The sequence below is a fragment of the Narcine bancroftii genome, chromosome 14 (assembly GCF_036971445.1).
Source record: "Narcine bancroftii isolate sNarBan1 chromosome 14, sNarBan1.hap1, whole genome shotgun sequence".
In the NCBI taxonomy this organism is placed as follows: domain Eukaryota; kingdom Metazoa; phylum Chordata; class Chondrichthyes; order Torpediniformes; family Narcinidae; genus Narcine; species Narcine bancroftii.
Genome location: NC_091482.1, coordinates 60,522,003 through 60,536,970, shown reverse-complemented (window position 1 = coordinate 60,536,970; position 14,968 = coordinate 60,522,003). Strand labels below are relative to the sequence as shown.

The window sequence follows — 14,968 nt, the reverse complement described above, 5'->3', positions numbered from 1 at the left end:
CATTAACCATAATTCCTCACGCATCTGTATTTCCCAGAGCGTTTTCAGCTCCATGAGGGATTATGGTAAATGAAGTCGGCTATTTACCCCACGGGATGTGTCGGGGTGCGGGGCGGGGGGACGTGGGCAATGGGTGGCCAGGAGATGGGGGAGGGAGGGAATGAGGGGCGGCAGGTGAAAAACTGACGGACGGGGGTTGAACCTGTGCAATGTGTCGTCGATTGGGGCAGGACCCCCCCTAAATTGGGGAGGGCAAATTCCCGGGATCTTGGACTGCGGTGTGAAAGGCCCAGGAGGTCCTGAGTTCCTGGGAATTTCACCAGGACAAAGTAGGGACACCCCTCCTCTGCTGTGAGAAAACAGCTACTGTTGCTGAGATCTGCCCACAAGATTTATTTAATTAATGCTCAGATGTATATTTTGATTTGAACATTTCTTATAATCATTACTCTGAGCTACTGACACTGAGGAACTTTCCCATAGGAATATTTCAAACCAAGGCAGGTATTTTCAGAATTGGGGTCAGCCATTTAACACAGATGAGGAAGAACTTCTTCCAAGGACTGGGAATTTTTGGTATTTGGCTTGGAGACATTTGGACATAGTCCCCTGGATGATGGCTTTGCACCATTTGCTCCTTAGCCAAGTGCATACACCAAACATCCAAACCTGAGGTTCCTCTGGACTGGAGCCAGATTAGAACATAGAACATTACAGTACAATACAGTCCCTTCAGTCCTTGATGTTGTGCTGACCTATATATTCCTACCAAAAAAACCCAAAATCCTTCCTACTTCATAACCACTTACTTTTCTTTCATCTATGTACCTGTCTAAGAGTCTCCTAAATGTCCTTAATGTTTCAGCCTCCACCATCACCCCTGGCAATGCATTCCTGGCACCCACAACTCTCCGTGTAAAAAAACTTAACCCTGATGTCTCTCTTTGCTTTGTAGAATTGTCCCCTGGTGTTTGCTACTCCTGCCCTGGGAAAAAGAGTTTGATGTCCTCCTTATCTATGCCTCTTAGAATTTTGCAGACCTCTATTAAGTCTCCTCTCATCCTTCTTCGCTCAATACACATTGCATCATTGCTAGTTGGGTAAATCTAACCTGTCTCACACAGCTGCAAAGGCAACCAGTGCCAGTTTGATGTCCTCCTTATCTATGCCTCTTAGAATTTTGCAGACCTCTATTAAGTCTCCTCTCATCCTTCTTCGCTCAATACACATTGCATCATTGCTAGTTGGGTAAAACTAACCTGTCTCACACAGCTGCAAAGGCAACCAGTGCCAGTTTGATGTCCTCCTTATCTATGCCTCTTAGAATTTTGCAGACCTCTATTAAGTCTCCTCTCATCCTTCTTCACTCAATACACATTGCATCATTGCTAGTTGGGTAAAACTAACCTGTCTCACACAGCTGCAAAGGCAACCAGTGCCAGTTATCTGTGTGAAAGGCACAAACAAAAAGCAGATGAAAATCTAACACAAAAACTGTAAATGCTGCAAATCCTCAGCCTCTGTGGGAATAGAGATGGTTACTGTTTGAGGTAATGGAAGAAAGACAAAAGAAGTGGGATATCCCTGATAGGGTCATGTGCTGTAATCAATGTTATCTGGTTAATGAGCAAATGGAAACATCAGACTGGACATGTTCTCTGCTTCCAGAAGGGAAAAATAACATGCTGGGCCAGTATCTCAGATACAGACAGAGCAATTGAGGTACTATAAAACCCTCGGTTTCTGGCACCTAGGGGATTGGTAGATGTCAACTAAGTGAATTTGCCAGTTGTTTCAGAACTATGTGTTGCGTAATTGGTGAACAAACCTCTGGGGGGGGGGGGGGCCTGCCAATTTTAAACATTTGTATTTTTTACTTAATTCCACAATTTTTTTTTTGCCAGTTGCTTAAATTCCAGATTATGGGGATTTTACTTGTAGCTGAAATTGTAGAATTCAGTGTATAGTCCAGAAGGCTGCAAGATACCCAAATGGAAGATGAGATTCCATTTCCCAAGCTCATGTTGAGGCACAGACCGATAGATCAGAGAGAGTGAGAGTGCAAATTAAATTGGCAGTGACAGGAAGCCCAGAGTCACATCTGTGGCTTGAATACTGGGGTTCTGTAAATCTGTGGTTTATTCAGCATAGGAGAGACCATGCCATGAACACTAGATTGGAAGAAGTGCACATGGATCATTGATAAACCTGGAAGGGCTGTTTGGGAGTCAGGTACAGAGGGAAGAGGTACATCACCTGTGGTCTGAAATTTCTTCTTTCTTTCTGAATTGTATGTTCCTATACTGTTAACAAAGCCCCAATTCATACACCTCTGTTCTCACCCCCCTCTTGGACAGAATAAGGTTTCCCGCTCTTCACTTTTCACACAATCAGCCTCTACATTCTGTCACCTTCAGAGTCCACACTGAACACATCTTCCCCTCTCCTCCCTTTTCAGCATGTTGTGGGCGTCATTCCCTTCATAACTCCCTGGGCAACTCTTTCATTTTCCCTCCCCCCAATGCTTCTTCCAGCACCTGCCCTCACTGTTCACCCTCTTCCTTTCCATCATGACAAATTATTGGAGAGTTGAGCATCACGTGAATCAGGTAGGAACGTGGAACTGAGACCAAGATCAGACTGATTAATAATGAAGCAGGCAAAAATAACTTATTATGCCCCTAAGAGTTATGATTTCAGATGGTATTCAAATCATGTAGTCGCTTTGCTGTTGTGCCCTGTGAGTTTGGTGAACTTCCTAGACTTTCACTTGAATAGAATCCAAATTTGACTGCCTTTGTTTTCTTTACATTAATCCAGGAGAGTGAGAGTAATTTACCTGCAAATCATTTATTACAGGTAAAACCTGGACAACATATTATTGAACAACAAAAACTATATAATTTGTAATCTCAAATACTGAATTAGTAACATTTAACTCAATATCTTGGGAAACATTGTTTAATTTGAGATTGCAAATTGTATTAATCTGAATGTTTTAGTAATTAAATGTTAACTAATGAGGTTATGTTTCAGACTCTGACACATAACAGAGAAGATTAATTAATTGACCAGGGGTATATAACTATCGAGGGAACTGACAGTGCAAATGTTATGAAATACGAAAGTCTGCAGATGCTGTGATTGTAGTAAAGCCACTGAAATGCTGGAGAACCTCAGCAGGTCTCGCAGCGTCCACAGGAGGTAAAGATGTATTATTGACATTTTGTGGCCACCCATTTGAGTTCTCCACCCCGTTCCCTTGCTGACATGTCTTTCCATCGTCTCATGCACTGCCAGGTGGAGACCACCCACAAACTGGAGAAACAGCACCTCATATTCCGTCTGGGCACACTCCAACTGAATAGCATTAACATCAACTTCTCTAGTTTCTGTTTGCCACACCTCCATCGTTCCCTGTGTCTCCTTCTCTCTAACTCTATCTCCCTTTCTCTCTCTCTCTCTCAGCCATTTATTAGTGAAAATTAGTGATTTGTAAAGACAGGTTTCCTCTGCTTTTAAGATGCTCCACTTACCTCCATAAAAGGTCCAAAGGAGGATTGGCTGGTCCAACTTGCTCCACGTTCCCTCTGCCTGGGGAGGGGGCAAAGTTGCTCCACCTCCTGCATAAAAGGATTGCCACTGAAAGTGGCTCCAAATAGGAAGGTAAGATGATTGACATGGTGCTGACAGCCCCATTGCCCCACTATACTGTCATAGAGAGGCTGGAGGAGCTGTCAGTGCTATGCTCGCTTACTTTGCCATGCTTCTCACATTGCCCACTCCCTCACGCTGCCCTTTGGGCATTGGACCAAATGGCCTGGACACTGCAGGCTCCTTGCCACAGCACCACTTCATTCAATGCTAGGTGTAGGGAGCTTGTAGATTCCATGAACTGTGCGACAGGGCGGGGGGGAGGGGTAGTGTCATGCAGCGGGGCAGGAGAGCAGTCAGTCAGCAAGGTGGTGGGGGCAGTCAGGGAGTGGGGTTCAGACAGCAGGGCTGGGAGTCTGTCAGGTAGCCGGGTGGGGGCTGTAAGGCAGCGGGGCTCAGGCAATGGGGCGGGGTCTGTCAGGTAGCAGGGCTCAGGTAGTGGGGCAGGGGGGCTGTCAGGCAGCAGGGTGGCAGGGATTTCGCATGGCGGCCGCTGCTGTGCTACACAACCCTTTTGCCCTGGGAAGCAGGCACACTGCTCTGGGCTACATAAAAGGACTGTGCTAGCTGCTTTTTCCGTCCTCTGCATAAAAGGTTAATTGTCTTTTTTAAAAAAAAACTTGAGCAGTTGATAACGTGGCTTTTGTGCATAAAAACCCCTAGTGTCTCCTTTCACAGGGCCAGAAACAACCCCCCTCCCCCAATCAATTCTCACCTTTCCCCTCTCTCTCTCTATTGTTCATATCCAATTAACACCTTTTGTCTGTTGGTCTGTACTTTCCCCCCCTCCCAGACACCTGTCTGTTTTTTGACTCATACCTTGAGGAAGGCTTCAGGCCCGAAACATCGATAATACATCTTTACCTCATAATGACGCTGCGAGATCTGCCGACCTCCTTCAGCATTTCTTTGTTTTTACTGCAATTGGATTTTGAGAAGAAGGAATCCAATATTACACTGGGCAAATAAACTCTCTGCTGTAGGTGGCACAGCGGCAATGGGAGAAAAAGAACGGGCAACAATTTTTGGTCATCGAGAATTGGTAACTTTGGGCCTGCTCAGTGAATTTCCAATAAAGATTAGAGCAAGAGTTAGGGTGCACTGCACATCCAGTCATCAACACCCTTATTTATTTGTTAATGTTAAAAAGAGATAAAGGACTGGGAAAAAAAACAAGCAGTAGGAAAACCAATAGTACAGACAAGAAGTGACTGAGAGCCACTACCTCCGTGGAAGCTGTTACTTACATTCCACAATTAACCTGGTCTTATTAAAGTTTTGATTATAAAGACAGACATAATGAAAGTCAGATTAAAAATAAAAGGAAGCTGTGAATCTGGGTTTTGAGAAGAGACTTTGCTGACAAGAGAGATTTATGTAGCAGGTGTTGCCAACATTCACTGAAAGGTCACCACGGTCAGAAGTTTGGCTGCATACCCCAAATTTCTATCATTATTTAAAATGTCTCCCTATATCTGTGGGAAGGAGGAGGCACAGCCTGCCCCTTATTGGTCCTCTCTTCTAAACTACGTATATTTATAGACTACTGGACTGAACCGGTTTACATCTCTGGTAGGCACAGGGTAGCTTGGCTTGTGCTTATTTGGACCAGTTAAAAGCAGAAATGGAAGCAGGAACAAGTCATTTGCCAACTCCTGATAACTGGTCTGACATTATGCATGTTTCTGCACACAGGATACTGCACCATGTGTTCTCGTGACTGGTGTAGTCCCACCTTGTTCTCTCAAATCTCAGGCATGAGTCAATGCTGATTCTTGTGATACAGTAAGGTTTGTGCTCTCTCACTCTCTCTGAATTGAGGCCAAGTTGATAAAGCTCTGGTTAGTGCTGGATGAGCAGAAATCTTCACCAATCTTTATAATGACCACCCAGGGATGGAGGGGTGGGAAATGAGTTCTTCTCGTCAGTATTCACTAGGGAAAATAATATGGAATTGTGTAGGATAAGTAAGCCAAAAGGGGTAATTATAACCATATAACAATTACAGCATGGAAACAGGCCAATTTGGCCTTTCTAGTCTGCACTGATCCGTACCCTCCTCTAATCCCACTTACCAGCACTCTGCCCATATACCTCCATCCCCCTCCCATCCATGTACTTATCCAACTCTTTCTTAAATGACAAAATTGACCCTGCCTCCACCACCTTTCCCGGAAGCCCATTCCACACAGTAACCACTCTCTGAGTAAAGAAGTTCCCCCTCATGTTAATCCTAAACCTTCGCCTGTCAACTCTCAACCCATGACCTCTTGTATCCATCTCTCCTACTTTCAATGGGAAAAGCCTTTCCACATCAACTCTATCTATCCCTCTCATTATCTTAAACACCTCTATCAAATCCCCTCTCAGCCTTCGACGTTCCAAGGAATAAAGATCTAATTTGCTCAATCTTTCCTTGTATTCCAGATGCTGAAACCCAGGCAACATTTTTGTAAATCTTCTCTGCACTCTCTCTATCTTAATATCCTTCCTATAAATCAGTGACTGATTTAGAGTACTGCACACAGTACTCTAAATTTGGCCTCACCAATGCCTTGTACAGTTTCATCATTTCTTCCCAACTCCTATATTCTATGCACTGATTTATATAGGCAAGCATATTAAAGGCCTTCTTTACCACCTTATCCACATGTGCTCCTACCTTCAGGGAACAATGCACTGTTATTCCTAGATCTTTCTGCTCCACTGCATTCTTCAACGCCCTCCCATTTACCACATATGTCTTGCTTCGATTATTCTTTCCAAAATGAAGCACCTCACACTTATCAGCATTAAACTCCATCTGCCATCTTTCTGCCCTCTCCTCTAAGCAGTTTAAATCCCTCTGCAATCTTTGAAAACCCTCTTCATCATCCACAATTCCCCCTATTTTAGAATAATCTGCATATTTACTAATAATCTGCATATTTACTAATCCAGTTTACCGGCCCATCCTCCATATCATTAATATATATGACAAACAGCAACGGTCCCAATACCGAACCCTGAGGTACACCACTTGTCACCGGCCTCCATCCTGACAAACAATTATCTACTACTACTCTCTGGCACCTTCCTTCCAGCCATTGTTGAATCCATTTGACTATCTCCAAATTAATATTCAAGGACTTAGCCTTCCTAACTAACCTCCCAAGCAGAACCTTATCGAAGGCCTTACTGAAGTCCATATAGACAACATCCACTGCTCTACCCTCATCAACATTCCTAGTCACCTCTTCAAAAAATTCAACAAGATTGGTCAAACATGACCTTCCACGCACAAATCCATGTTGAGTGTTCCTGATCAGACCCTGTCCCTCCATATACTTATATATACTATCTCTAAGAATCAATTTACCTACCACAGACATCAAACTTACAGGCCGATAATTGCTAGGCTTGCTCTTCGAACCCTTTTTAAACAAAGGAACCACATGCGCAACACGTCAATCCTCCGACACTATACCCGGCTCTAATGACATTTGAAAAATCACTGCCAGAGCCTCCGCTATTTCCTCACTAACTTCTCTCAAGGTCCTGGGGAAAATCCTGTCAGGATCTGGAGACTTATCCACCTTTATATGTTTCAAAAGCTCCAGTACTACCTCTTTCTTAATCACTATAGTCTCCATATTTACCCCCTTTGCTTCCTTTACCTGCACAGTTCAATATCCTTCTCCTCAGTAATTAATGAGGAAAAGAAATTGTTCAAGACCTCCCCCATCTCTTATAGCTCCACACACATTTGTCCTTTCTGATTCTCTATTGGACCAATTTTATCTCTCACTTTCCTTTTGCTATTTACATATTTGTAGAAACCCTTTGGATTTATTTTCACCCTGCCTGCTGTAGCCACCTCATACCTTCTTTTAGCTTTTCTAATTTCTTTCTTAAGATTCTTTTTACATTCAACATAGTGCCCAAACATCTCCTTTTTTTCCCTGTTTCTTATATTTATTTTAGTACTCCCTCTTTTTTCAAACCAAGTTTCCAATATCCCTTGAGAACCATGGTTCTCTCAAATTTTGACCTTACCTTTCAACCTAACAGGTATATAAAGATTTTATACTCTTAAAATCTCTCCTTTAAAAGACCCTCCATTCCTCTATTACATCCTTCCCAGAAAACAAATTGTCCCAATCCACCCCTTGTAAATCCTTTCACATCTCCTCAAACTTACCTTTTCCCCACTCAAAAACCTCAACTCTGGGCCCAGACCTATCCTTTTCCATAATTACCTTGAAGCTAATGGAACCATGATCACTGGACCCAAAGTGCTCACCCACACATACCTCTGTCACCTAACCCACCTCATTCTCCAACATTAAATCCAAGACAGCTCCCTCTTTAGTTGGTACTTCCACATATTGATGTAAAAAGCTATCCTGCACACATTTTACAAACTCCAACCCATCTAGCCCTTTCACAGAATGGGTTTCCCAATCAATATTCAGAAAATTAAAATCCCCCACAATCACTACCCTGCACTTATTACAAATATCTGCTATCTCCCTACTAATTTGTTCCTCTAATTCGTGTTCCTCATTCGGTGGTCTATAATACACCCCTATAATTGTAACTTCCCCTTTCCCATTCCTCAATTCCACCCAAATAGTCTCCCTGGACGAGCCTTCTATTCTATTGCACCTAAGCACCACTGTAATATTTTCTCTAACAAGTAGTGTAACCCCACCCCCTCTTTCTCCCCCCCCCCCCCCACCCTGGTTCTATCACACCTAAAGCACACCAGGAATATTTAGCTGCCAGTCACATCCCTCCTATAACCATGTTTCACTAATCGCTACCACGTCATACCCCCAAGTATCAATCCATACCTTCAGCTCATCCACCTTCCTTACAATGCTCCAAGCATTAAAATATATGCATTTTAGAGACTTTTTACTTCCTGTATTCCCCTATCTATACCAACAGCTCCCTTATGATCTTTATGGAAAACATAGGGATTAGGAAAGAGGGGGTGTTGCAACTTCTGAGGTATATAAAGGTGGATAAGTCTCCAGGTCCTGACGGGATTTCCAACAGGATCTTGAGGGAAGTCAGGGAGAAAATAGTAGAGGCCCTGACAGTGATTTTCAACAGCCACTGGAGGAAGGTATGGCATGTTGCAAATGTGGTTCCTCTATTTAAAAAGGGCTCCAGGTGTAGGCCCAGCAATTGTTGGCCAGTAAGTTTGACATCAGTGATGGGTAAACTAATGGAAATTATTCTTAGAGATAATAAGAAGGGGCAGGGATTGATCAGGGACACCCAACATGGGTTTGTGAGGGGAAGGTCATGTTTGACAAATCTTGTTGAATTTTTTGAGGAAGTGACTAGAAAGGATGATGAGGGTAGAGCAGTAGATAGATCTTGGAATAACGGTTCATTGTTCTTTGAAAGTGGATTCTCATGTAGATAGGGTAGTGAAGAAGGCTTTTTTTGATATGCTGGCCTTTATAAATCAAAGCATAGGATATAGAAATTGGGGGGGTGATATTGAGAATGTTCAAGGCATTGGTGAGACCAAGTTTTAAATATTGTGTGCAGTTCTGGTCCCCAAATTATAGGAAGGATATCAATAAGGTAGAGAGGGTGCAGAGAAGATTTACTAAAATGTTGCCCGGATTGCAGTATCTAGAATACAAAGAAAGATGGAGTAGACTGGGTCTTTATTCATTGGAGTGTAAAACGTTGAGGGGGGATTTGATAGAGGTATATAAAATTATGAGAGTGATAGATATGTGAATAAGTTCTTCCCCTTGAGGGTTAGGGGAGATTGGAATGAGAGGTCACAAGTTAAGGGTTAGGGGGAAAATCTTTAGAAGTAACATAAGAGGAAGCTTCTTCATTCAGAGAGTGGTGGCTGAGTGAAATGACCTTCCAAAAGAGGTGGTTGCAACAGGGTCAATTTTGTCATTTAAGAAAAGGTTGGATGAGTGCATGGATGCGAAGGGATTGGAGGGTTATGGGCAGGGAGCAGATAGGTGGGACTAGTGGAGTTCACCTAAATTGGTGTGGACTGGAGGGGCTAAGATGGCCTGTTTCGGTACTGTAATTGTTATATGGTTATAACTCCCTCCGGTTGAGTTTTGAAGAAAAATCATCAACCTAATGTTCTCACTATTATTTTATCCTGCATAGAGTTTGCCCAGGCAACAGAGAATTTCCAGCATTTTCACATTAATCTTGTGGCATTTATCCAAGTGATTCTTACCCAGACTAGAAGCTATACAAAACTCCAGAATTGGTTTTATTAAAATTGGGCTTATTCAGCGAGACATCATTACTCCAATTGCCTTCCAGTCGAGGATTCATGTTTGTCCATGATGACTAGCTGAAATTGTTCTCAAATTGAACAACTCCATGGACTTTCTGCAATTTGAAGGTGAAGCCATGGAACTCATGTGGACCTCAGCTACATGTCGTCTTCTGGAATAATATGATAAAACTAGTCACCCCCTTTACATGAGAAGAAATTGCAAAAGCCCTGAGTAATAAATCACTGGGGGAGGATGGATTCCCACCTGAGTTTTATAGACAATTCAAAGAATTATTAATTCTCCTATTAATGGATGTTCTGGACCAATCAATATAAATACAGACACTCCCAGAATAATTCTCAACCGCAATTATTACAGTGTTACCAAAAAAAGGGACCCATTAAAAACGTTATCATATTGGCCAATCTCTTTTAAATGCCAATTATAAGATACTAGGAAAAGCATTGGCTAATAGATTAGGACAATATCTACCAAAATTGAACATACAGACCAGGTAGGATTTGTTAAAGGAAGACATTCCATACACATGGCAAAATTTGAACAGAATCCAAGAATTACAGTCTCCCTGGACATGGAAAAAGCATTGGATCATTTGGAAAGGCCCTTTCTGTTTAAAACACTGGAAAAATTTGGCATAGGCAGAACCTTTATAAACTGGATAAAAATCACAAGCTAAAATTATAACCAATAATCAGATGTCAGTGGTATTCCCCTGAAGTAGATCGAGTAGACAGGGATTCCCCCTGCCTTTAGTGCTTTTTATTTTAGCAATTGAACCACTGGTGGAGATAATAAAAAGGGATCTGGATATAAAGGGCTTCAAAGTTGAACAAGAAGAACACAAAATTAGTCTAATGCCAATGATGTGCTTCTATATCTAACAGACCCAAATAAATCTTTGAAAAAGTTACATGGAATACTAGAAAAATATGGAAGAATATCTGGTTATAAAATAAATATGGACAAAAGTGAGATAATGCCATTGACACATTTTGAATATGGAAGATACCAAAAAGGAAGAAAATTTAACTGGAAGATGGATAGAATACAATATCTTGGAATAGCAACTGACAAGAATTTACAAAATCTGTATAAACTAAATTATGTTCCTCTTTTTGAGAAGACAGAAGAATACCTGCAGAAATGGAGACACTTACCAATTACTCTAGTGGGAAGGGTTAATTGTGTCAACATGAAAGTAACGGTATCTTTTTCAATTGCTGAATATTCAGTTACCTAAAAATTTCTTTAAATTATTAAACAATCATATTATACAGTTCTTATAAGGTACCAAGAGTCACATTGGAAAAACTGACTGGGACGACGGGCTGGGAGGACTTAGACTTCCAGATTAAAAAAAAAATTACCTAGCAGCACAGGCTAGATTTCTCTCAGCCTTCTTTGTGGAAGACAGTCCCCCCCCCCCCTCTTGGATTCAGTTGGGAATGCACTCAATAGGGGAGGGAAGCAAAGGATTTTATCTATAAATGGAATGTCAAATCTCTAGAAAAAAAAGACATAATCCCATACTAATACATATAATCAGAACATGATGAGAAATCAATGAATATATAGGAAAAAAAGTAGGGATATCAGTAAAAGCACCATTGAGGTATGACAAAGGCATAAGATGTATTAAAGAATGATATACGGAAGGAACTCATGTCATTTGAACAACTAAAACACAAATACGGAGTGGCCAATGGGACTTCTTTTGTCTTCTCCAGCTTAGATCATTCTTAAGAGAAAGATGGGGACCATCGTTGATCCCACCTGAAATTAGTGAAATGGAACAAATGGTCTGGATGGGGAATACATCCAAATTTATAACAAAAATGTACTGTTACGAGCCGAGAGGACCACAAAACCCAGCAGAAATAGATATTCACCAAGACAAATGGTTACTTAACAAAAGTTGCTTTTAATTATCTTTAAACATGAAAAAGAATCACACTTTAACTGATCACTATTGACTTAACTAACCTAACTTAACCCCCTTCTAATTCTAAGTGCACATGTATGTAATGTGTGTGTAAATTCAGAAAAGTTCTTTGATTCACAATCCAATCTCACTTCTCAATCCTCCAAGTTCACTAGTTGCAGGCAATTCTTATACTGTGCACAGAATTTAACATTTATAAAGTTCACCAGGCTTTGGTGCTTGAAAGGTAAATGGTTACGGCTCAGGAAAGTTGTTGTCGGTTTTCAGAGAGAGATTTGTTGTATGCTGACACCCACAACTGATTCCCTTTTAATCAGCCACTTCAGTGTCTTGCCAAAGAAACTTGCCCCCTCAGGGTTCTCCAGATGATAACCTCTTTCTTTCAAGTCACCACAGAGTTCCTTTTTGTTTCTCTTATTTCAAGTGAAACATCCAGTCCTCTCCTCTTGCATGAACCACAAGGGCTTTGACCAGGCTGAACTAAGCACTCACAACCCGTCTTCCAAATAGGGTTTTCCACAAGCTTTCCAGCTTGTCCTGTTCCAGTCCCAGCTGCTGCTGCTGACTGTAACACTGCAGAACTGATCTCTGTATCTTTATCTCTCTCTGAGAGAAAGTCTGTTTGACTCTCTCTGCTTGCAAAACCACATGATCCTCCTAGAACAGCAAGTTCCTCTCCAGACACTCTGTGGCTTTGACAAGTTCTTTCATCTGTTGCCTTTTTGTAAACAACAATCCATTAGTAAAGTCTCTTGGGCACTCTCTAAAGCATTTGCAGAGCTGCAGTATTTTAAATAAGATCTGTTTTAAAGTGTTTGTATGTGACCTACTATAAAAAACCTTCCCCAATTTATCTCCCCAAAACATGTCTATAATCTGTCACAGTACTATGCTCTACAGAGCAAAAGTGCAAAACCAGGGTTTCAGAGGTCAAGGGAAAGAAGGGAGTTGGACATGGGTGTGGTGATTTCAGAAAGATTGGTGTAAGGACAGCATGTTATCAATTTTATATGCGAGATATGGATTGGTTCAATATATTTTTACACCAATTATATCTTTCCCCACAGAAGTTACATAGATCAAAAAGCAGAAATATCAGAGATGAGTTTCAGATGTGGGACTAAGACAGGAACTTTTTTATATGCCACGTGGCCGTGCATGAAGGTGAGGCCATTTTGGCAAGACATCACAGAAAAATTAACCAGGATAACAGGAGTGGGCTTCATAGGCGACCCGGAACTATAACTTCTAGGTAATATGGAACTAAGCAACAAATTGAATAAATATCAAATCTCATTTATAAAAATAGCACTGGCAGAGGCAAAAAAAATGTATTGCAATCACTTGTAAGTCTGACTCCCTTCTTCTTATAGAATGATAGATTGCGGAAATTAATAGCTGTATATTTGTGGAGAAAAATCATATATAATTTAAAGAATAAATATGACACCTGTAAAGATCTGGCAGCCATACCTGGACTATATGGGGCCCAGATACCATAATAAAAAAAAGGACTATAAATGTTACATATTTATTCAAATACATATTCAAATGTGATGTCCCTAATTGTATTCTATATATTTAAAAGATATGTAAGATCTGATGGATTATGGGAGGGAGGGAGGGACTGTTTTGATTTGTTGTTTGTTGTTGTTTGTAAGAAAAAGTTTAATATATTGTGATATTGACAATTTTATTAAGTATGTTTTTGAAAAACATCAAAAATAAAATATTCAAAAAATGGTGTTTCCCTTCCAACAGTTGAATCAATGTATGAAAGTTTCAAAAGCAAGAAAAAAATGGGCACTTTGTTGCGGCAATACAAGTTCCAGCAAAACGGCTGACAAAAGTCATGACGTCACGATGTAGTGATGTTATCGGGTGCGTGACATGGGGATTTTAAAAAGGTTGTGCACGTCTGTAAAATTTTGTTTGAACTTCCTCTAAACTGCAACTCGTAATTCTCTACTCTCGAATTACCCGTTGCGATATCAGTGGCAACAACTTGATAAATGAATCCGTTTTATCATGCCTAAAAAAATTTGTCTGTATTTAAAGATCTGCTAATTACCAGCTTGTTTTGGTCCATAACATGTTTTTATCTTTGAAGAGTTTCAAGTAGAACATTTAACGTGAGCTCAGTGATGTTTTGAAAATGCTGGAAGCACTGGCATTTAACGTGGTCTTAGAATGCACATACAAATTCGCAGAACCAAGTGTTAAGTCAGTCACTTAGGCAGCAGGAAAAAAATCCTCTCTCTCTCTCTAAGATAGGGGTGTAGGCAAGAGAGTGCACTACCATTTTAATAGTAAATATCATACCTTTAATCTGAAATGCTAAATCAGATTGACATTCTGTAGTTAGTGCTGGCCTTCCTTATTTAAATTTTAGCCATTTGTGATCTTTAAACATTGTATTTAATTTTTATTTCAATATTGATTACAATTGATTTGCACCTTCTAGTTTAATATGCTGTTCATCCAAATGACTTAGCTGGGTTAGTTTCTGTAACTCCTGAAGAAATGTTTAATTTCAGTCTTTAAAAAATATACTGCATAGACAGGGTGGGAGCTGCCAACCAATAGTAACCTAACTTTGATTACTAAGCAAGGTCAGGGTCGATATGCCAGTTTCCTCCCTTGTGGCTTGCTTGATCTCTCCAGCTCTTATTCTTTTTCTCCCACTTCTTGTGGGCCTCCTCTTTCAACTTTCTAATTCTCTTTTTCCATTTATTTGATGCATATTTTTTTCACATTAGTTGTTCTGCCTCAGCTGTATTATTAGTATTGTAGTGGGGACCCTATGGTTATAGCTCGAGGTATAATGGGGTTATAGCTCAAGGTTAAAGAAAGAAGATTCATACAAAAGGAGTGTAATCAACAATTATTTTATTGTGCTGCAGCTCTGCCTTTTATAGGCAGCCAGCCGCGTCACCACTGGGGTGTGGCTCGAGTGAGGCTGGCTGCCGAATGGCTGTCCCCGATGCGCAGGCCTTTATTGGACCTCCTGTGATCTGCTGGCAGTGATTGGTCAATTTGACCGCTATTCCTGCAGCCTATGGGAGCGGTGTCTTATCTCACGTGCTGTTTG

General features: G+C 41.0%; 1 protein-coding gene and 1 long non-coding RNA gene across 2 annotated transcripts in view; one reads left to right on the top strand and one right to left on the bottom strand.

Moving 5' to 3' along the window:
- Positions 1-14,968, top strand: part of gatm (glycine amidinotransferase (L-arginine:glycine amidinotransferase)) — a 51,945-nt gene that overhangs the window by 4,657 nt on the left and 32,320 nt on the right. The window lies entirely within an intron of this gene.
- The window catches only part of LOC138749917 (uncharacterized), a 39,678-nt gene continuing 34,688 nt past the window's right edge, over positions 9,979-14,968 (bottom strand). Inside the window, exon 4 of the long non-coding RNA XR_011348947.1 lies at positions 9,979-10,083. This is a non-coding gene — a long non-coding RNA (uncharacterized lncRNA). The remainder of the gene's footprint in view (positions 10,084-14,968) is intronic.